The sequence below is a fragment of the Canis lupus genome, chromosome 25 (genome assembly GCF_003254725.2).
Source record: "Canis lupus dingo isolate Sandy chromosome 25, ASM325472v2, whole genome shotgun sequence".
Classification (NCBI taxonomy): Eukaryota; Metazoa; Chordata; class Mammalia; order Carnivora; family Canidae; genus Canis; species Canis lupus.
Genome location: NC_064267.1, coordinates 47,107,007 through 47,128,972, shown reverse-complemented (window position 1 = coordinate 47,128,972; position 21,966 = coordinate 47,107,007). Strand labels below are relative to the sequence as shown.

Here is a 21,966-nt window from a genome sequence, read left to right as displayed (position 1 = left end):
CAAGCATCATATCTGGGGAGAGTCTCATGCAGACAGGGTCATGTCTTTGGGGAAGGGGGGCTGGAGGGTGTGGGCCACAGCATCTAGTGAGGACAGAAGAATGTGGTAGACGAAGTCTCCCCAAAAATGTCTGTGTCCCAAGTCCCAGGAATATACTGGCTCACGTGGCAATAACACTGGGAGGAAGGAGAATAGCAGGGTGCAGGGCCATGAGGCAGGGTGAATGGGAGGCCTTTACAAGCAAGTGGACTCCCCCGAAGCCTTGACGAGGGACACAGCCACGTCCACCCATCTGGGCTTCTGGCTTCCAGACTTGCAAGATAATATAAAACTATTTACTTTAAGTCAGTGAAATTGTGGTAATTTGTCTCAGCAGCAGTGGGAATCCAATACCCATGCTATTGGGAAGAGAAGGTGTGGATGAGACACACAGAGATTGAAGGTTGGCTGGCCTTGCTGAGTCTAGCCCTGTGGACTGGATGTTGGGCAGCAAGCGGCCTCATGGCCACGTGCTCTCATGAAACCCTCTGCCACAGGCCCCCAACCTTTCCTCACTTCCTCCCTGCTGCCCCTCCTGCCTGAGTAAGGAGGATTCTGGACTCTCATAGAATCTAGACTGGAGACATGATGAGAGTGTGTCTGACCTTATCTCCCAACCTGTTGGGAAACCAGTCTTTTTTTTTTTTTTTTTAATGACATTTTTTTTTATAAAGATTTTATTTATTTGTTCATGAGAGACACACAGAGAGAGGCAGAGGGAGAAGTAGGCTCCTTGCAGGGAGTCTCATGTGGGACTCGAACCCAGAACTCAGGATCACGCCCTGAGCCAAAGGCAGATGCTCAACCGCTGAGCCACCCAGGCGTCCGGGAAACCAGTATTTAGTGGTGGCTGGCATCTCTGCTAGCCTTTCCAGCAGCACTGGCTCAACTGCCTTTGTTTCCAATGATCCTTCTTCTTCTTTTCTTTTTTTAAAAGATTTTATTTATTTATTCATAAGAAACAGAGAGAGGGGCAGAGGGAGAAGCAGGCTCCATGCAGGGAGCCCAATGTGGGATTTGATCCTGGGTCTCCAGGATTGCGCCCTGGGCTGAGGGTGGCGCTAAACCGCTGAGCCACCTGGGCTGCCCTCCAATGATCCTTCTAAGAACGTGCATGCGGAGCTCCCTGCACCACGGGCGTCTCCCTCAGAGCAGAGGCAAACGTGCTTTTTGTCCATTATTGGGTTCTCCGAACTCAGGGCTCTGCTCCTGCGGTGCAGCCCACTGGCATGCCCCGATGTCCCCCGGCCCTGTCCCATCACCCTGCAGGGACTGGGCAGAGAGGGCTGGGGAACCCACGCAGGTACAGATACTGTGGCTGCAGATTTTGCTCTAAGGGATAAGCTTTTCTTTGTCCTGGGCCCCAAAAGAGGCAGGCCAACTTGCCAGAGTCAGGAACAATCTGAGACCCAACGCACTTTCCCTCTCTCTCCCTGCTTCCCCCTGCCCTGAATGCCAACCGTCAGCAGCAGCGAAATACACCTTTGTGCGTCCTCTGGGCTCCTCTAACACACCTGCGCGTGGGCAGCTCACTCTTGTGTGGCTGCCTCCCTCTGTCCCACCGACTTCCCGACTGCTGTTCCCTGCTCGTCTCCATCGCCCTCTGCCTGCTTCGGCGTTTCCACGTGGCCGGTCACCAAACGGTTTTTACGAGTGGGAAGACGCAGAGGAAGGGAGAGGAAGGGAGAGGAAGGGAGAGAGTCTCAGGTAGGCTCCGCGCGGGACCCCACCTCACAACCCCGAGACCACGACCTCAGCGCAAGTCGAGAGGTGGTCGCGCAGCCAACCGGGCCACCCAGGCTCCCCCAAATCCAACAGCTTTCAGCGTCTGTGTCCCCTCCGGGGTGTGAGACCCAGGAGGGCAGGCACCGTGTGTCTCCTGCGGGCTGGGGTGCGGATCAGGCTGCGGCCCTGGGTCCTCCGCTCCTGAGCGCCGCCTTCCGCTCGGGGCGTGACCCCGGGGTCCCGGGTTCGAGTCCGGCGTCGGGCTCCCTGCGTGGAGCCTGCTTCTCCCTCCTCCTGTGTCTCTGCCTCTGTCTCTGTGTCTCTCATGAATAAATAAAAAAAAAAAAAAAAGGAAGGAGAGGCTGGGGGCGTGGTGGCGGCGCCCAGGGGTGAGGGGTCCCAGCGGAGACCGGGCGCCCGGCCGCGAGGGCACGCACTCGGGTCGCTGGCGGCCCCGGCGGCCGCACGTCCGCAGGGAGAAGGCTCCGCACACTCACCGGTGCTCCAGCGACGCCCGCCGCCCTGAGGCCGCGGAAGGCCCGCGTCGCCCGCAGTCGCCGTGAGGCAAAGGCCAGGGTCCCGACCCCGACCCGACCCCGAGGCCGCGGCGTCCACCGCCCGACGCTCCGCCAGATCCCCGAGGCGCGGGCGCCACCTCCACACCGCGCGCTCCCTCTGCGCCTGCGCGCCCGAGCCCACGCGCTCACGCACGCACACGCACGCACACACGCACGCTCACGTCCGCGCGCTGCCGGCCCGCGCCTTGGCCCTGGGGGAGCCTGACTGACGGACGCCCCGCCCCGGCGCGGCTGGGGGAGCCCGGGCCTGCGGGACACCTGCCGCCCGTCTCACCCGGCGCCGGCCTCCGGGCGAAGGACCGCGGGAAGGACGGTGCGTGGGGCCGGGCGGCGCCGGCCTGGAGGGCGATGCGGGACAGAGGGGCGCCCCAGCGTGCGCGGCCCTGGGGGGGCGGCTGCGTCCTCAGGGGGACCCGCCGTCAGCCCGAGTCCGCGGGGTGTCCCCGGTGCGCCCTCACAGTCGGCGGGGTGTCCCGGTGCGCCCCTGGAGTCGGCGGGGTGTCCCTGGTGCGCCCTCACAGTCGGCGGGGTGTCCCCGGTGCGCCCCCACAGTCGGCGGGGTGTCCCGGTGCGCCCCTGGAGTCGGCGGGGTGTCCCTGGTGCGCCCTCACAGTCGGCGGGCTGTCCCCGGTGCGCCCACACAGTCGGCGGGGTGTCCCGGTGCGCCCCCGGAGTCGGCGGGGTGTCCCCGGTGCGCCCTCACAGTCGGCGGGGTGTCCCCGGTGCGCCCTCACAGTCGGCGGGGTGTCCCCGGTGCGCCCCCACAGTCGGCGGGCTGTCCCCGGTGCGCCCACACAGTCGGCGGGCTGTCCCCGGTGCGCCCTCACAGTCGGCGGGCTGTCCCCGGTGCGCCCTCACAGTCGGCGGGCTGTCCCCGGTGCGCCCTCACAGTCGGCGGGCTGTCCCCGGTGCGCCCACACAGTCGGCGGGCTGTCCCCGGTGCGCCCTCACAGTCGGCGGGCTGTCCCCGGTGCGCCCTCACAGTCGGCGGGCTGTCCCCGGTGCGCCCTCACAGTCGGCGGGCTGTCCCCGGTGCGCCCTCACAGTCGGCGGGCTGTCCCCGGTGCGCCCACACAGTCGGCGGGCTGTCCCCGGTGTGCCCTCACAGTCGGCGGGCTGTCCCCGGTGCGCCCACACAGTCGGCGGGCTGTCCCCGGTGCGCCCACACAGTCGGCGGGGTGTCCCCGGTGCGCCCCCGGAGTCGGCGGGGTGTCCCCGGTGCGCCCTCACAGTCGGCGGGGTGTCCCCGGTGCGCCCTCACAGTCGGCGGGCTGTCCCCGGTGTGCCCACACAGTCGGCGGGCTGTCCCCGGTGCGCCCTCACAGTCGGCGGGCTGTCCCCGGTGCGCCCTCACAGTCGGCGGGCTGTCCCCGGTGCGCCCTCACAGTCGGCGGGCTGTCCCCGGTGCGCCCTCACAGTCGGCGGGCTGTCCCCGGTGCGCCCACACAGTCGGCGGGCTGTCCCCGGTGTGCCCTCACAGTCGGCGGGGTGTCCCGGTGCGCCCCTGGAGTCGGCGGGGTGTCCCTGGTGCGCCCTCACAGTCGGCGGGGTGTCCCCGGTGCGCCCTCACAGTCGGCGGGCTGTCCCCGGTGCGCCCTCACAGTCGGCGGGCTGTCCCCGGTGCGCCCTCACAGTCGGCGGGCTGTCCCCGGTGCGCCCACACAGTCGGCGGGCTGTCCCCGGTGCGCCCTCACAGTCGGCGGGCTGTCCCCGGTGCGCCCTCACAGTCGGCGGGCTGTCCCCGGTGCGCCCTCACAGTCGGCGGGCTGTCCCCGGTGCGCCCTCACAGTCGGCGGGCTGTCCCCGGTGCGCCCACACAGTCGGCGGGCTGTCCCCGGTGTGCCCTCACAGTCGGCGGGCTGTCCCCGGTGCGCCCACACAGTCGGCGGGCTGTCCCCGGTGCGCCCACACAGTCGGCGGGGTGTCCCCGGTGCGCCCCCGGAGTCGGCGGGGTGTCCCCGGTGCGCCCTCACAGTCGGCGGGGTGTCCCCGGTGCGCCCTCACAGTCGGCGGGCTGTCCCCGGTGTGCCCACACAGTCGGCGGGCTGTCCCCGGTGCGCCCTCACAGTCGGCGGGCTGTCCCCGGTGCGCCCTCACAGTCGGCGGGCTGTCCCCGGTGCGCCCTCACAGTCGGCGGGCTGTCCCCGGTGCGCCCACACAGTCGGCGGGCTGTCCCCGGTGTGCCCTCACAGTCGGCGGGGTGTCCCGGTGCGCCCCTGGAGTCGGCGGGGTGTCCCTGGTGCGCCCTCACAGTCGGCGGGGTGTCCCCGGTGCGCCCCCGGAGTCGGCGGGGTGTCCCCGGTGCGCCCTCACAGTCGGCGGGGTGTCCCCGGTGCGCCCTCACAGTCGGCGGGCTGTCCCCGGTGCGCCCACACAGTCGGCGGGCTGTCCCCGGTGCGCCCTCACAGTCGGCGGGCTGTCCCCGGTGCGCCCTCACAGTCGGCGGGCTGTCCCCGGTGCGCCCTCACAGTCGGCGGGCTGTCCCCGGTGCGCCCACACAGTCGGCGGGCTGTCCCCGGTGTGCCCTCACAGTCGGCGGGGTGTCCCGGTGCGCCCCTGGAGTCGGCGGGGTGTCCCTGGTGCGCCCTCACAGTCGGCGGGGTGTCCCGGTGCGCCCTCACAGTCGGCGGGCTGTCCCCGGTGCGCCCTCACAGTCGGCGGGGTGTCCCCGGTGCGCCCTCACAGTCGGCGGGCTGTCCCCGGTGCGCCCACACAGTCGGCGGGCTGTCCCCGGTGCGCCCTCACAGTCGGCGGGCTGTCCCCGGTGCGCCCTCACAGTCGGCGGGGTGTCCCCGGTGCGCCCTCACAGTCGGCGGGCTGTCCCCGGTGCGCCCACACAGTCGGCGGGCTGTCCCCGGTGCGCCCTCACAGTCGGCGGGCTGTCCCCGGTGCGCCCTCACAGTCGGCGGGCTGTCCCCGGTGCGCCCACACAGTCGGCGGGCTGTCCCCGGTGCGCCCACACAGTCGGCGGGCTGTCCCCGGTGCGCCCTCACAGTCGGCGGGCTGTCCCCGGTGCGCCCACACAGTCGGCGGGGTGTCCCCGGTGCGCCCTCACAGTCGGCGGGCTGTCCCCGGTGCGCCCTCACAGTCGGCGGGCTGTCCCCGGTGCGCCCACACAGTCGGCGGGCTGTCCCCGGTGCGCCCACACAGTCGGCGGGCTGTCCCCGGTGCGCCCACACAGTCGGCGGGCTGTCCCCGGTGCGCCCTCACAGTCGGCGGGCTGTCCCCGGTGCGCCCACACAGTCGGCGGGCTGTCCCCGGTGCGCCCTCACAGTCGGCGGGCTGTCCCCGGTGCGCCCACACAGTCGGCGGGCTGTCCCCGGTGCGCCCTCACAGTCGGCGGGGTGTCCCCGGTGCGCCCTCACAGTCGGCGGGGTGTCCCGGTGCGCCCACACAGTCGGCGGGGTGTCCCGGTGCGCCCTCACAGTCGGCGGGGTGTCCCCGGTGCGCCCACACAGTCGGCGGGGTGTCCCCGGTGCGCCCTCACAGTCGGCGGGCTGTCCCCGGTGCGCCCTCACAGTCGGCGGGCTGTCCCCGGTGCGCCCTCACAGTCGGTGGGGTGTCCCGGTGCGCCCACACAGTCGGCGGGGTGTCCCGGTACGCCCTCACAGTCGGCGGGGTGTCCCTGGTGCGCCCTCACAGTCGGCGGGGTGTCCCGGTGTGCCCCCACAGTCGGCGGGGTGTCCCTGGTGCGCCCTCACAGTCGGCGGGGTGTCCCGGTGCGCCCTCACAGTCGGCGGGGTGTCCCCGGTGCGCCCCCACAGTCGGCGGGCTGTCCCTGGTGCGCCCACACAGTCGGCGGGGTGTCCCGGTGTGCCCCCACAGTTGGCGGGGTGTCCCCGGTGCGCCCCCAGCATGTTTCAGCCCGTCCAACCAAAGAGTCCCAGTGACCAAAGCGGAATAACCAAGGGACGGCTGGGCCATCGGATGGATTAGAGTGACACCTTTAAAGAGTGCTGTCAAAGAAATACCTGACACGGGGGAAGGTTCCAGAGATAATGCTAGCCTGAAAAGGGCTTTACAGTGGTATTTTTACAAAAGGATTTCATCTATTTATTTTAGAGAGGGGGGAGGGGCAGAGGGAGAGAGAATCTTCAACAGACTCCACCCTGGCATGGAGCCCAAGGTGGGGCTTGTCCCAGGGTCCTGACATCAGGCAGGACATGAGCCGAAACCAGGAATGGGGCGCTCACCCGACTGAGCCACCAGGCGCCCCTGCCTTAAAACAGTTTCTAGGGGCCTTTGGCTCAGGTCATGATCCTGGGGTCCTGGAACCCAGCCCACGTTGGGAGGGAGCCTGCTTCTCCCTCTCTCTGCCCGTGTGCCCTCTTTCAAATAATATATATATATATTTTTAAAAGGTGTTTAAAGCATTCTTAAATAAAGTTTTACAGAGGAAGACGTATGTCATAGCTAAGCTCTGGCTCTGACGGGACAGAATCACAGATGTGCTGTGTGTGTATTTTCAGCTCTCCACAGAATGCAGTCCCCGCTGACCTTCAGTAGGTTTCTCTTCAGGAAGCGTTGCATGGTCATGGCTGGGATGTCACGGTGCAGAGCTTCACCCTCCCGGGTTTGGGTCGTGGTGCACATCAGAAAGGAGCCCCTCAAATTTCGTTTATTTCAGTTCTCAAGCACAACTCTTCTTCCAGGAAGATCTGTTACCACTCGCTGGAATTAAAATTCACAGGAGCGCATCTTGGAAATCAGGGCTTTGTTTGATACGGCACCCTGGCTCCTTGCTGAGAAGGTCTGGGCAATTCACAACCGTGTTTGAAACATTCAGGAAGTAGATGTTCTCAAGACTTTAAAAACAACAACACAGAATCTCCTGATTGTGAAAAGAACCTCATTTCCACTTTCTAGATCTTCCTGAGAAGTGCAAACAAGGGTGAGTCTTGGTGAGGAGCAGAGCCGCCCTGCAGTGGTCTGTCCGAGGCCTTGTGGTTAACTTGACCCCACCAGCCCCAGGGCAATGGCTATGCACTTCTCATTGAGGCTCCCTAGGAATGCTGTTCTTCTCCAAACACATGTCAGATTCTTTTTTTTTTTTTTAAAGTTCATTTATTATTATTTTTTTTAGTAATCCCTCCCCTCACCATGGGGCTCGCACTCACAACCCCAAGATCAAGAGTCATGTGCTCCTTCCACTGCACCAGCCAGGTGGCTCCATGCATTTCAGATTCTGAATCACTTGCCCTGACACAAGCTTTCAAGGTTCCGCGGTGGCATCTTCATGGCACTCCAGACGTTGGCACGGCTGCTCCTGTGGGCAGAGGCCCCTCCGGAAGTGGTCAGAGATGGAAGTGATCTGCGAGGCCTGGGACAGTGTGGAGTGTGCTGGAGACAGGCCTGCCGCAGGGCCGGAGGACAGGAGTTCCTAGCAGGGGCCCACGGAGGGACCTCAGGCCATTTCAGCACTGAAGAGGCCCCCAGCAGGTCCCACATTTACCAGAAAGGCTTTGAAAACCAGGGAAAAGGGATCATGCTTCCTCCTGGCAGGCTGGAATACCCATCACTATTACGGCTGCAGCAGGGGACCCTTTGTGGCCTCACCCTCATTGATGCAGCCTCTTTGTCTTGTGTTTTCTTCAGTTTTCTTAATAAACCAGGAGCCCCCTGTGGTGGGGGAGGGCATTAAGTCTTTTTTTTCTCCCCCTCACAGCTTTATGGAGGTGTAGTTTACATACCATAAAATTCACCTGTTTTAAGGATAAAATTTAACCATTTTTAGTAAACCTAGAGAGCTATGTGACTGTCACTGCTCTTCAGTTTGAGAACCTCTCTGTCGCCCCTGGAAGATGCCTCCTGTCTACCTGCAGCCAGTCCCTGGTTCCACACCCAGGACCCAGGCCACTGTTCATCGGCTTTCTCTGTTTACAGATTTGCCTCTTCTGGGCATCTCACAGGAGTGGAATTGTGTGCTAGGCAGGTCTTTTCTGTCTGGCTCCTTTCACTGAAAACTCGACTCGTTATGTTCATTCCATAGAGGATAGTTAAGTAAACAAAAATAGGAATTGCCAATAAAAGACACATCTGAAAAACTGTTTCATCGAAGTCATCTTTGGTCACCATTCAACTAATTTATGTTTCATGAACTTTCTACACATGTATTTTGACTCATTGTGGTTCAGAAGTCCCTGCTGTGTTTACAGGTTAGGTTTTGTGTAGATTTGTTTAGTAAGAGCAAGCGGACTTTTGTGATATTTAAAATGAAATCCCAAGTTTAAACTTCTGAATATTAGGAACAGCCTGTGCCATGCCAGATAGAAACTGATTGTGAACGTTCCAGAGTTCATATGGGAATGAACCCCTTGGTGTCTTTACATGTTAACCTCATGAAGAAATTGTCCCATTCTGAAGTGTTAGGTGATTCCATGGAGAATTGGAAAGTCATTCCTGTATGGCATCATGGTTCATACTTGTCTAAATCATACCAACAAAACAAAACAAAACAAAAAACCATACAAAAACATCTCTAAGCTTTCTGTAACTGATTACAAATGGGGAGGGAGAAAAGACAAGTTCACAGACTTTACAAGCTAGAAGGGGCTCCTCTGTGGTCTTCTGCTCAACACCTGCCTTTGCAGAGTGACACAAAGTTAACTGACCTGCACTGATGTGTGGCCCAAGCAGGCCAAGAATCTGCAGATTCTCACCAGAAATCTGGAGCCTTTATGACGTCCAGCTGCTGCCTTGCACTCAGCAGGTATGGGAGTACTACTTTGGAAGGACTTTACTATCAAGGACGTCAGGGCAAACCTCTAATGAAAACTGTCACTGGATCTTTAATGAGAAGGAGGGTCGTCTATTCTAAAGGACTGTCTGGAAGTAAAAAATCATGGGCTACCTGTTCCGGGGGAAGTCTGTAACCTTCTCCACAATCTCCTTCCACCTTCCTTGAGTGCAGCCCTGGGTTACTTTGGGAAGCTTGTGGCTGATTTTCCTGGAAATGAGTCACTAGGTACTTGCATCAGCTGATCAGTCCTGGGTCAGTGCTGGGGCTGTGGAGCCAGGTCTGTGTTTGGGGAAAGGGGGATTTGAAGGTGGTGGCTGTCAGGGTCAGAAAGACTGAGGGAGGAGGCTCTGCTGGCCCAGGGGAGCTGGGGCCACATGGTACTTGAGTCTGGGCAGGTGGCCCTCACACAGTTCTTGGAATAGGCTGCAGCGTTGATATACACACGTACTGCTTATTGACCCAGGTATAATGAAGAGGTTTTACATACTTCTGGAGCTTTGAACAGGCACGTGAAGCAGACATTCTCCAGACAAAGACACCAAGGTTGTGAGAAGCTAAGGGACTTGTCCCAAGCCACGTGGCTAGTGAGCGCAGGAGCCAGCATTCAAACCCAGGTACTCTGCAGAGGTGGAATTCTTGCTAACATTGCCCTGACTACACTGCTCCAACCAATTTATCCAGAGAGAGCGGTTAAAGCTGCTGGGAAATTTAAAATGCAACATAGCTCACCTTGTATGTCTGGTTAGTGTTGGCCGGGCTGGTGGTGATGATGGGTAAGAAATCTGGGGAAAACGTGACTGTTCTTGGAGAGAAGAAACCAGTTTTTGAGCCATGGAAAACCACAGGTTATGGATTTTTTTCCCCTCTTGTGGGTAGGTATTCAGGTCCCTCCTAGAGCTGGCCAGGGACACCCATCTGGAAGGGAATCATTAAGGCCAGGAGCACCGGCATTTAGCGATGATTCTCAGTTCTTAACAACGGTGGTAATTCCAAAATCTGGCTTAGCTTTTCAAGATGAGAAGATCTCTGATTTTGTATGTCAGCCCCACAGAGACCTAACACTCCAACCTGCTCTGCCGAGAGCTCGGAGGAGACCCAGCAGGGCCAGTTAGTAGAGAAGCTCCACCGTGACATTAGGAGAAACTCCCCTGCATCCCTTGTCAGTTTTTCTTCCTGATTTTGTTATTAATACTCTCACCTTTAACTGACCCTTTCTAGACTAACAAGCCCACATGGCTCACTAGGCCATTAGAAGTCAGTCAGCCTCAGATGAGGTGGCACTTCCATCCACGGTGGCTCACAAACTCCCTGGCTCACTGTGGAGCCTCACATGTTTGCTGAGCTGGTGTCCCCCATGCATACAGGACACACGCCACGGTTTAGATAACACGGCTCTGGTGTGGGTCTGGAAGGCCATGGCTGACCCCGCGCTCTGGGATGTACGTATCCACGTGGTCAGGCCCAGCTATCCTGGCCTTTGCCACGGCTGGACCAGCAGTCTCCTGCGGGCAGCGTCAGCCTGTCCTTGTGTGGGGACAGTCCCTCTTGCAGAGGCCAGGGTGGGAGGTGCTCCAACGGGAGTCACTTGTATGCACATTTGGGTTCTGACTCGGGAATGACTGTGCCAGGAGCCACAGGCCCCTCCTGCTGTCACAAGCCAAACCCTGGGGGACACTTGGGAAATCCCACACATTGACCCTGAATGACTCTCTGATCTTCTGGACACATTCTTCGGAAATAAGGCCACTGATGTCAAATGAAGCAGTGCTGTCTCCAGAGCCGGATGGTCGGGGTGACCTTGCCTGGTCCTCTCTCTGCTGACGCCTTGTACTCTGGGAATGCTTTATTTACTGTGGAAACATGATTTTTCCCAGCTTCACTTAAAACTTCAGATCCTGTCTTTTCTTTCTCTGTTGCTTAAAATGTGTGGATTTTTTTTTTTAAATCTCATAGCTTTATTGAGATGCAATCCACATACCATATGATCCACTCATTAAAAGTATACAATTCAATGGTTTTCATATTTTCACAGTTGTGCAACCATCAGCACAATTAAGTTTGGCACATTTTTATCACCCCAAAAAGTGATGGCGCTCCTGTTAGCAGAATTGCCCATTTCCCTCTGCGTCCCCCTACCCCCGCCCTAGCCCTTGGCAACTCGCAGCCCATTGTCCGTCTTCGGAACTGCCTATTCTGGGTGCTCCATACAAACAGAAGCCTACAATATGGGGTCTTTTGTGACTGGCTCCTTTCAGTGAGCATAGTGTTTTCAAGGTCATTCATGTTGTTATGTGAATCAGTACATCGCTCTTTTTAGGGCTGAGAAACAGTCCATCGCATGGACAGACCACATGGTGTTTATCCATTCCTGAGCTGATGGATGTTTGGTTTGTGTCCGCTTTTTGACCATTTGAACAACGCTGCTGTGAACACTGGTGAGTAAGTTTTTGTGTGGCCGTATGTTTTCGTTTCTCTTGTGTATATGCTAAGGGTCGAAATCCTGGATCATGGGATAACTGTGTTTACATTTAACCTTTTGAGGAACTCATGATGTTATAGTCGCTCCTTACCTGACACCAGTCCTTTAAGATTAGTCTATTTAAATGTGGCTCATTCTCATTATTAATCACGCAGGTGGCGGGGACGTGGTGTTTTGGATGACCCCCAAATCCAGCCCGTGGGATCAAAAAGAGAACAGCCAGGTTCTCCTCCAAGATTGGAAACAGAGATCTGGGGAGGGCATGCTTCACGGCTGCGCAGCTCAAGTCCAAGTACCGCGTCTCCTCTAGCTTCATGGCTCCTAGCACCAGGCACAGCCAGAGGATGCCGGGGCAGCTCAAGTCCAAGTACCGTGTCTCCTCTAGCTTCATGGCTCCTAGCACCAGGCACAGCCAGGGGATGCCGGGGCCCCAGGTGTGGGGGAAACAGCCGTCTGAGATGAAGCCTACACAGCCAATAGCGTGATGCTCACACCCAGAATCTGGACATTTAGAGAAGGACCTGAGCTTAGGATGCCTGTCCTGAGTTGCCACTTGGCTTTTTCCAGCTTTTAAAATAATGACTTATAGTTGATCCTGAGCAAAGTTAGTGACCTCAGCCCCAGACAACTTGTAATAGGTGCTTACTACCCTACTGTCTGTCTTCTGTTGCCTTGTGACCTGGGATGGAAAACGGTGCTTCCCCTGGCTCACTGCCACCCCTCTCCTCATTCCTGGGATCTGTAAGTAACAATACATCTTGTGGCTCTTGTCAGGGTGCATTGCAACTTGCCTTCAAACAAAACATCTAAGGTTTTCTCGTCCCCCAAATGGGAGCTTGGATGCTGAGGGAGCCACATGCTACCCCCATGTGAGGGGGTCATGCCTCCTTACTCAGCAAGCCATAATCTGCATATTATTAGTTTAATACACCAGCTACGGGCCTCTGGACACACCAGGCAAGTGCACCCTTGGGGTGCACCAATCTCATGTCATCTGAGAAGCATGGTCACTTACATGATGCTCATGCTAATAACGTAGTCCTTCTAGTAGGGCTTCAATCTCCTAAGTCTTTTTATAAGAAAGTAAAAATTAGCAATTTGGGGTACATTTTATTTTATTAAAATGCTTTTGATTTAACATACTGTGACTATCTCTCTGTTACTATATTTCTAGTGGCATCATTTTTAAAGGCTTCAAAATACTTCACTGTTTATACTCTGTACTATAATGTGCATTTTATGTTATATAAATAGATACCTTATTCATGTACAAAATAAATAATGTGTCATCAGCTATTTTGGAATCGTGCTTTAAAATTTTTAACTTTGCAATAATCGTGCAATGAATACCTTTGCAATGAAATCTTTTCTTATAGCCTCATCATTTAGAATAAATGATAGACGTGCTGATAGGTCAAAAAGTATGTCAATTTGAAGGCCATTTATACATATTGCCAAGTTCCTTCCAGGAAGATTTTGGCAATTTTGCCAATTTTCACTGTCACCAGTGGGGAAAGGGGAGTTGGGGGGGGTGGAACATGGGCACATTTCCATGAAACCCTGGATAACAGTAAGGATTGTTATTTTTAAAAACTATCTTTTTTTGCCTATAAGTTGTCACATACTGATTTGAAGCTAATTATTTGATTTCGGTAAGATCCACCCCATTTTATAGGACCACACACAACTTGCCTTTCCCTTTGCTGGACCAGCCAGCATTAGACTGGTGGCCGTGATCTGGAACATCCACATCTCAGGGGTGGTCCCTGTTTGGCTTTTGTGACCACATGGGAAAATCCCGTACAATTCCTGAGTCTCACCTCATAGGTTCGGAACATGCAGGCTGCAAAGAATGAGGAAGATGTCCCTCTAAGAGGAAAGGCTGCCTCCCCAGAACTGGAGGGGAAATGTCACTTGATTCTCTTCTTCAGATACGTGGCCACTTGCAGTCTTGGCCATAGAACTGAGCACACAGTAACATATACTACTTTATGTTATGTCACAATAATTGAATTATCTTTTCAGAAATATTCCTCTTGTCTGTCCCAAAGGGGCTGACACTGTACTGCGTATTACAGTAGATGAGGATGGAATGTGCTTATCACGGATTCAGAACGCTGTAGCAAATATGCGTGCACACTACCATTTTCACATGAGCTTGCTGAACTAGACCCCAAACTATCTGAACTCTTAGATTTCCCTCCCTTTCCTAATGAAAGCTAAGAGAGGTGATATTTACCTAGAATTCTGACTATTTAGAAGATTTGGTATTCAGCCTTGCGTTACATATATTTGTTTACTTTTCAAAATCTTCCTGTGGGGCAGGTACTATAATTATCCTCACTTTGCAGATGGGGAGAATGAGACACACAAGAGGTCAAACAGTCCAGGATACATGATAAGTCAGTATAAACCAAGAATTGAACATGAGTCTGACCTTGAACGTTGGCTTTAGAACCGCATCCACCGAGACTGTATCTGACATATACTAAAGCTCATAGGTCTTGGTGATTAAAAATTTATAAAATGGGAAAAACAATGGTTGATCAGAAACTATATTCTAGATATTCTTTTGAAAGAATAAGGAATGCAAAAAAATTATATACCACTGATAGAGCCATAACACTTTCCAGTGTATTTTTTGAGGAATAGAAGTCCGTCACAAAACCAGTACATATCATAGGGCAGCCCGGGTGGCTCAGCGGTTTAGCACTGCCTTTGGCCCAGGGCATGATCCTGGAGACCCGGGATCGAGTCCCACATCGGGGTCCCTGCGTGGAGCCTGCTTCTCCCTCTGCCTGTGTCTCTTCCTCTTTCTTGCTCTCTCTGCATCTCTCATGAATAAATAAATAAAATCTTAAAAAAAAAATAGTATATATCATAAAATACTATACATAAGTTTCTAGAAGAGGCAAAATGAATGTGTCCTGATAGAGATCAAATCCATGACTGCTTTTTAACAGAGGGATTAGCTGGAAGTGGTACAAGAGTGAACTTCCTGGGGTGACAGAGGAATACAAAAGGAGTGTGAGTTACACAGGTGTATGTGGTTGTCAAAACTGGAGGGACTATGTCTGTGTTCATCAGAGATCTTGGCCTGTAGTTCTCTTTTCCTGCATTGTCTTTATCTGGTTTTGGTATCAGTTGATACTGGCCTCCTAGAATGAATTTGGAAGTTTTCCTTCTTTTGCTTTTTGGAATAATTTGAGAATAGCTATTAACTCTTTGAGTGTTCAGTAGATTTTGCCTGTGAAGCCATCTGGTCCTGGACTTTTGTTTGTTGAGAGTTTTTTGATTATTGATTCAATCTCCTTGCTGATTATTGGGGTGTTCCAATTTTCTGTTTCTTCCTGCTTCAGTTTTGGTGCTAGTATGTGTCTAATGTCTGGGTTGTCCCAATTTTTTGGTAACAAAGTAGGTTTAGAGGGAATATATCTCAACACACTAAAGATCATATATGATCACATATGAAAAACAGCAAACATCATACTTAATGGGGAAAAACTGAGAGCTTTTCTCTCTAAGATCAGAAACAAGACAAGGATGTCCAGTTTCACCACTTTTATTCAGCATAGTATACTGGAAGTCCTAGCCACAGCAGTCAGACAACATAAAGAAATAAAAGGCATCCAGATTGGTAAGGAAGAAGCAAAGCTCTATCTGCAGATGACATGATACTTTATATAGAAAACCCTACAGACTCCACCCAAAAACTACTAGAACTGATAAGTGAATTCAGTAAAGTCGCGAAATACAAAATCAACGTACATAAATGTGTTGCATTCCTATACACTAATGATGAAGCAGCACAAAGTGAAATTAAAAAAATCCCATCTGTAAATACATCAAAAACAATAAAATATCTAGGGATAAACTTAACCAAAGAGGTGAAGCCCAATACTCTTAAAACTATAAAACAGAAAGGAAAGAAATTCAAGACGATGCAAAAAAATGGGAAGACATTCCATGCTGATGGACTCAAAGAATAAATATTGTTAAAATGTCTACGCTACCCAAAGCAATCTACAGATTTAATGTAATCCTATCAAAACACCAACAGCGTTTTTCACAGAACTAGAACAATCCTAAAATTTGTACAGAACCACAAAAGATCTCAAATAGCCAAAGCAATTTTGAAAAAGAACGGCAAAGCTGAAGGTATCAGATTTCAGACTATAATACAAAGCTGTTGTAATCAAAATAGTATGTTACTGGCAAAAAATAGACACATAGATCAATGGAACAGAACAGAAAGTCCAGAAATAAACTCACAATTACATGGTTACTTATTTTCAACAAAGAAGGAAAGAATATCCAACAGAAAAAAAGTCTCTTCAATAAATGGTGCTGGGAAAACTGGACCGTTTCCTTTCACCATATACAAAAATAACCTCAAAATGGATTAGATCTAAATATGAGACCTGAAACCATAAAAACCCTTGAAGACAGCACAGGCAGAAATGTCTTTGACATTGGCCATTGCAGCATTTTTGTAGATTTGTTTCCTGAGGCAAAGGAAATAAAAGCAAAAATAAACTACTGAGACTTCATCAAAATAAAAAGCTTCTGCATAGCAGAAGGAAATAATCAACAAAACCAAAAGGCAACCCACTGAATGGGAGAAGATATTTGCAAATGCCTTATCAGATTAAAGGGTTAGTATCCCAAGTATACTGGTTACCACAAAACCAAATAATCCAATTAAAAACGAACATTTTCTCCAAAGAAGATACCCAGATGGCCAATGGACATGTGAAAAGATGCTCGACATCACTCATTGTTAGGGAAATGCAAATCAAAACCATAATGAGACATCATCGCACACCTGTCAGAATGGCTAAAATCCACAATGCGAGAAACAAGTGTTGGCAAAGATACGGAGTAAAAGAAATCCTTGTACACTGTTGGTAGGAATGCAAACTGGCACAGCCACTGTTGAAAAGGACCCTCCAGGGTCCTCAAAAAGTTAAAGTTAGAACTACCCTATGATCTAGTAATGACATTACTGGGTATTTACCACAAAAATACTAATTCAAAGGGATATATGCACCCCTATGTTTACCGCAGTATTATTTACAACAGCTAAGATATGAAAGTAGACCAACTGTCCATCAATAGATGAATGGATAAAAAGGATGTGGTTTACACACAAACACACACACAGCAGAATATTCTACAACCATAAAAAGAATGAAATCTTTTGCCATTTGCAATGACATAGATGGAGCTAGAGTGTATTATGCTAAGCAAAATAAATCAGAGAAAAATCCGTACCATATGATTTCACTCATATGTGGGATTTAAGAAACAAAACAAATAAGCAAAGGAAAAAAAAGGAGAGAGACAAACCAAGAAACAGGCTCTTAATTATAGAGGACACACTGATGGTCACCAGAAAGGACGAGGGGAGAGGAACTGGTGACGGGGATTAAGGAGTGCACCTGTCGTGATGAGTACTGGGTGTTGTATAGAAGGGCCAAATGACTACATTGTACACCTGAAACCTTTATTACACTGTATGTTAGCTAACTGGAATTTGAATTTATTTGTTTAAAGATTTTTGAGAGAGTGAGCACATGGCAGAGGGAGAAGCAGACTCCCCACTGAGCAGGGACTAGAGGGACCTTGCTCCCCCCACCCCCCGCCCTGATCCTGGGATCATGACCTGAGCTGAAGGCAGACATTAACCCACTGAGCCATGCAGGTGCCCTTGGAATTTAAATTTAAAAAATTAAAAAAAAAAACCCACAACCTGGTGGACTGATCAAACACTCAGCATGTGTGCGATGCACTGTGTGCAATTTTTACCTCAAAATAAATTTTTATAAATTACCCCTCCCCTGCCTTACTAAATAATCCAATGATTCCTACAACCTCAAAAGGAGTCTTTTGGGAGGATCCTCTGTTTTCCATTTGGACTTTTAGAATAAGGCATGCATATTTCTGGCCTTTGCATGCTCGTGTCAGCTCGAACATCAAAGCTTCTCATAGTCTCTGCTTTAGTAAATCGATCTGCAAGGCGGGTGGCCTCCCCAGCTTGGGAGGGTGGCCATATGATGGCAATGGAGAAAGCAGGGAGAGCCAATGCCTGGATGCGACCCTCAGACTCAAGACCTTCCTTGGATGAGGGAAACAGCTAAGGAGAGCAGGGTTTTTCAGGATGCACAGCCAAGCCACGCTTGGGGCACATCCCCTCAAGGTGCTGAGCAGTGACGTGGACATCGCTAGACGCACACCAACCACAGGACAGCTATTCCACAGAATGTAAGCAGAAGAGCCACAGGGAAAAGCCCCAGAGACTCAAAAGTTCATATTTGAGAGCAAAAGGAGTATTGCAGGTGATGGACCCTCTCATGGCTTTGGAGGGCCATGCTAAAACCGCTGCTGGGCTGGGGGCCCCAGGTCTTTCTCTAAATAGGCAGCCCAGCTGGTTATGGCAGGGCTCTCAAACTCAACACTAGGCAACCGTCAAAGATTCCTCCTTTTAAAAGGATGAGTGAGATGGACCGTTCCAGCAACAATTGGACCCACTCCCCCGCCTTGGGAAACAGGACTTCGCCGTCAATCTGGATGTTAAAAGTGTTCCTTTTCTACTTGCTCTGCAGCCCCTGTGGGCCTCCCTTCGATCACCACCCAACTGCCCACGGGCTGGCCAAACACCATTCCCATTCTTGAGAGCCTGCCGGAGCGTTAGCAACATGTCAGCAAAGGTTTCCAGGCTGTCTGCGAACAGAACATTTAGGGTAGCTTCCTTTGATGGCTGCTTCACAGCCAGATGAAAACCAGCCACGAGGGGAGTGCATTTCAGAAATAAAGCGCAGCCAGTGGATGGCAGAGTAACAAGCAGGCGCAACAATAGGGTGGCCGGCGCCGGAGGAACCGTGCCGACACTCCTAACTCAAAGCCGACGCGTGGGCTCCCCGCGCTCGAGTAAGTGATTCAGCCTCACCTGGCTCGACGATTTCCAAAACCACACGTGCAAACATCAGGGACAGAGCCTTTTCAGCACCGCCGAAGCCAGGGGTTTTTCGGGAAGCCTGTCATTAAGCTGGAATGCTGCGTCTGTCTCACCTGAATGTTATCCATGCGAGGAGACGAACCACCTGACTGTGGGTCTGCAAGAGGCGCCACGGAGGCGAGGCAAAGCGCTGTGGGTTCATCTGTAGGCCTCCACCAGCTAACACAGACTGTCCCTGCCCACCCGGAGGGACATGTGGGGGGGGGGGTGTCAGCACTCCGCTGGCTCTGCCTGACTCTCATCACCCCCCTGCCCTGGCAGGGACCCACTCTGGGGGCCTTAGGGGAGGGTAAGTGTCTGGAGGGATGTTGGGAGGTTTAGGAACAGGTGTAATGAGCATTTACAGATGAGGGGCAAGGCCCAGGACTCGAGTACAGCTGTCCCGTTCTGTGGCTGCACAGCACACCCCTTCACCCACACGGGCTGCTCTGGGGCCTGGGGAGAACAGGGAAAAGCAGCCCAGCAGCCCCTGCCAGCAGCTGCCACTCAGGGCTCTGCACAGGCCAAGCTCACCTTTCTGGGGGCACCAGGCTGCTGCGTCCCTGGAGAATCCTTGAGAGAAGGTGGTGGGAGTTAATCGAGACTCCCTCCCTCTTGGCAAAATGGCTCATTTGGCAACAAAGCTGCGTTAAAGGGGGCTGTTTAAGGAGGGTGGGAAGTGACTCTGGAGCAAAGCTTGGTCTTCCCTTTGCCATTCACCCTATCGATAGCCAGAGCTGCAGCCCGTCTCCTAGGGGGCAGCCTCCACCCTCCTGGCCCTGCTCGGCCACCCCTCACACCCTGCAGGGCAGATCAAGGATGTGCCCTGTGCCCGTCCCAGAGCTGCAGGTCTGCTGGGAGGGGCTGATAGTTCCCGAGTCCTACCCACTCAAGGCCATCAAACTGCCCAGCATCTCGGGAGACGGGGCCAGAGCGATGATCAGGTGGCCTAGACTTACCCAGGGGAAAAGCAGGAGGTGACCTCCACCCTTCAACCAAGCCAGAGACCAGAGACTACAGCAAAGCAGGTAGATAGATTGGGCTGGAAGGGTGTTCGAAGGCACCTGATCCGTTCCTCTCCTGCTGAGCCCAGTGCCGGTCCTAATCTTGTTCACATGTCCTGGCAGGAACCCATCAGGATGGGAGGGCAGCCCCGGGGCCCCAGAAGCCTGTGAGGCAGTGACTGTCCCAGACTCTGAGGGCCAGCGAAGTGCATGCTTCTTTCCAAACAGCCTTCTACAGGCTGCCCACTTCTATTCCCTCCTCAGGGCCTGGTGGCCTTGGCACTGCTGACATTTGGGGCCAATAATGCTTTGTGGAGAGGCCTCTCCTGCGTATTGTAGAATGTTCAGAGCACTTCCGGCCTCTGTAAGACCTCATATAAGCCCAGTGACCACGTACGAAGCAAGAAGCAGTGGCCTTCATGAATCACTGTACATTGATGGTCATCACCAAACATGTGGGCCCAACAGGAGGGATTTTCTTCTTCCAACTGTAGGACATTTTATGACTTCACAGAACATTCCGGCCACGATTACATTTCAATCCCTTACCATTGCTTTGCTGGCAGCAGAGACTCGTATCCTGTCAGCATTGACTTCACCTGGAAAGGGTGCTCTGCTTTGTCACAACTGAGTCTAGGAAGAGGCATCCTAACTTTATATGGGGGGAGCTGTCACCTCTACCAGGACGGCCGGTGAAGTCATCCTCACATGCCGTCTCACTACGTGGTACAGCCACTGGCTCTTGTTGCACTTTGGAACACAGGGTCGATCCAAGTGGATTGGAAAAAAAAAAAAAAAGCTCATACATGCTTTGTCAAGATGAAACATGGTCGTTAGAAAACAAAACTGAGGACAGCCCAGGTGGTTCAGCGGTTCAGCGCCCCCTTCAGCCCGGGGTGTGATCCTGGAGACCCGGGATCGAGTCCCGCGTTGGGCTCCCGGCATGGAGCCTACTTCGTCCTGTACCTGTGTCCTCTGCCTCTGTGTCTCTCATGAATAAGTAAATAAAATCTTAAAAAAAAAAAAACTGATTTAGACAGCACTGTAATAAGGGAAACGAGAACTTTTAAATCACAGGTAATTTTTTGGGAACTATATGGTTACCTGTGACAGAAAATGATGTAATAGCCACACCTTTTTTCCTGATGCAAAATCTGCTTTTTCTTATGCATTTAAGCAGTTTTACTGTTACTGTATCCATGCTGTAGTACTGTCCTCTTCAGTCTTGTGTTACTGTAGCCATGTGGAGTCCACTGTCCCCACTAGATTAGAGCCCCCTGGATGGGATCTGGATCCCATATTTGCCTCCCACGGTCCCAGAAACACTGCTTCCTACCCAAGTCTTCAGATACCCTATACCTTACACTCTTCTAAACTGTCTTCTGAGGTTTTAAACAAGTTTGCATTCTACACAGCTGTAAGCTGCAAGGGCACACAACAATGCCCGTCACATTCTCCAATTATTGGCATTCACTCTATATTGCATATGGAATATTCCATTGGACTGATACTCCCTGGGGCCTTTGACCCACAACTTCCACTTCCTTTTTACTGCTATGTGTCATAGACCTAACTTTAGTTTTTTGGGAAAGATAATTAATAGGTAATATAGTCTTGTAAATATTTACTGAGCATCTACTGTGTTTCCTCTGGAACGCTATGGAGTATATGGTTATCCTGACTTAATGCATTTAGAAAGGTACAGTTTGGTATTCTAGAATGAAAACATATTCATCTGAGTTGATCTGCTGCATACCCCAGGAAGAAATCTCCCGGGTAAAGTGCTGGCTTCCTAGGGGTCTCTGCTGGAGTCTGTGAGAGGGTGCAGGCGGTCTGTGGGGAAGGGCTGAGTCAGCTCCGTCTGAGTAGCATGGGTTTACTTTGTTGTTGGCTCTACCATGTTCCTCTGTAGGAGTGCTACCCGCAGTCACTCTGGGCAGAGCGATTCTTCCTGTTTGGGCTTTAGTATTACAGGCCCCGACGGTCTGTTCCAAATATCTCCTGGCCTGAAAAACCACTGGAGCAGTGGGAAGGCATGGCACAAGGCTGTGGTCATTTGTCCACAGAATTCCACGCTTACAAGCCATGCAGTCGACTTTTCTTAGGGGCCCCTTGATGGTTAACTCCATGAGCTACTCCTGCTTCAAGTCTGGGTTAGATTATAGGCGAGTCATTTTGCCTGCTGGGGGATATGGGTGGGGAGGGGTGTCCTCTTCTCTGATTTTTAGACTGGTATCTCCCAAGCTCATGCAGATTGTGAGGATCCATGTGAAAACATACAGGGAAGCACTTGGAGGGGTCCTTGAGGAGAAAGTCACCGGTAAGTCATCACAATTATGTATTTGTCCTCCAGGGTCATTTGTATTAGATCATGCACATTAGAGATGCTTTTTATGTGAGTCCAT

General features: G+C 53.0%; 1 protein-coding gene and 1 long non-coding RNA gene across 21 annotated transcripts in view; one reads left to right on the top strand and one right to left on the bottom strand.

The window, feature by feature from the left end:
* Positions 1-21,966, bottom strand: part of AGAP1 (ArfGAP with GTPase domain, ankyrin repeat and PH domain 1) — a 533,006-nt gene that overhangs the window by 33,567 nt on the left and 477,473 nt on the right. The window lies entirely within an intron of this gene.
* LOC112669949 (uncharacterized) lies at positions 2,522-12,856 on the top strand. 3 transcript variants are annotated; one of them, XR_007405995.1, is made up of 4 exons: positions 2,541-2,655; positions 6,812-9,695; positions 11,399-11,516; positions 11,716-12,856. It is a non-coding gene; the product is annotated as an uncharacterized LOC112669949 (long non-coding RNA). The 3 variants fall into 3 exon arrangements; XR_007405994.1 differs by having other exon boundaries at positions 6,812-9,953; XR_003142680.2 differs by lacking the exon at positions 6,812-9,695 and having other exon boundaries at positions 2,522-2,655.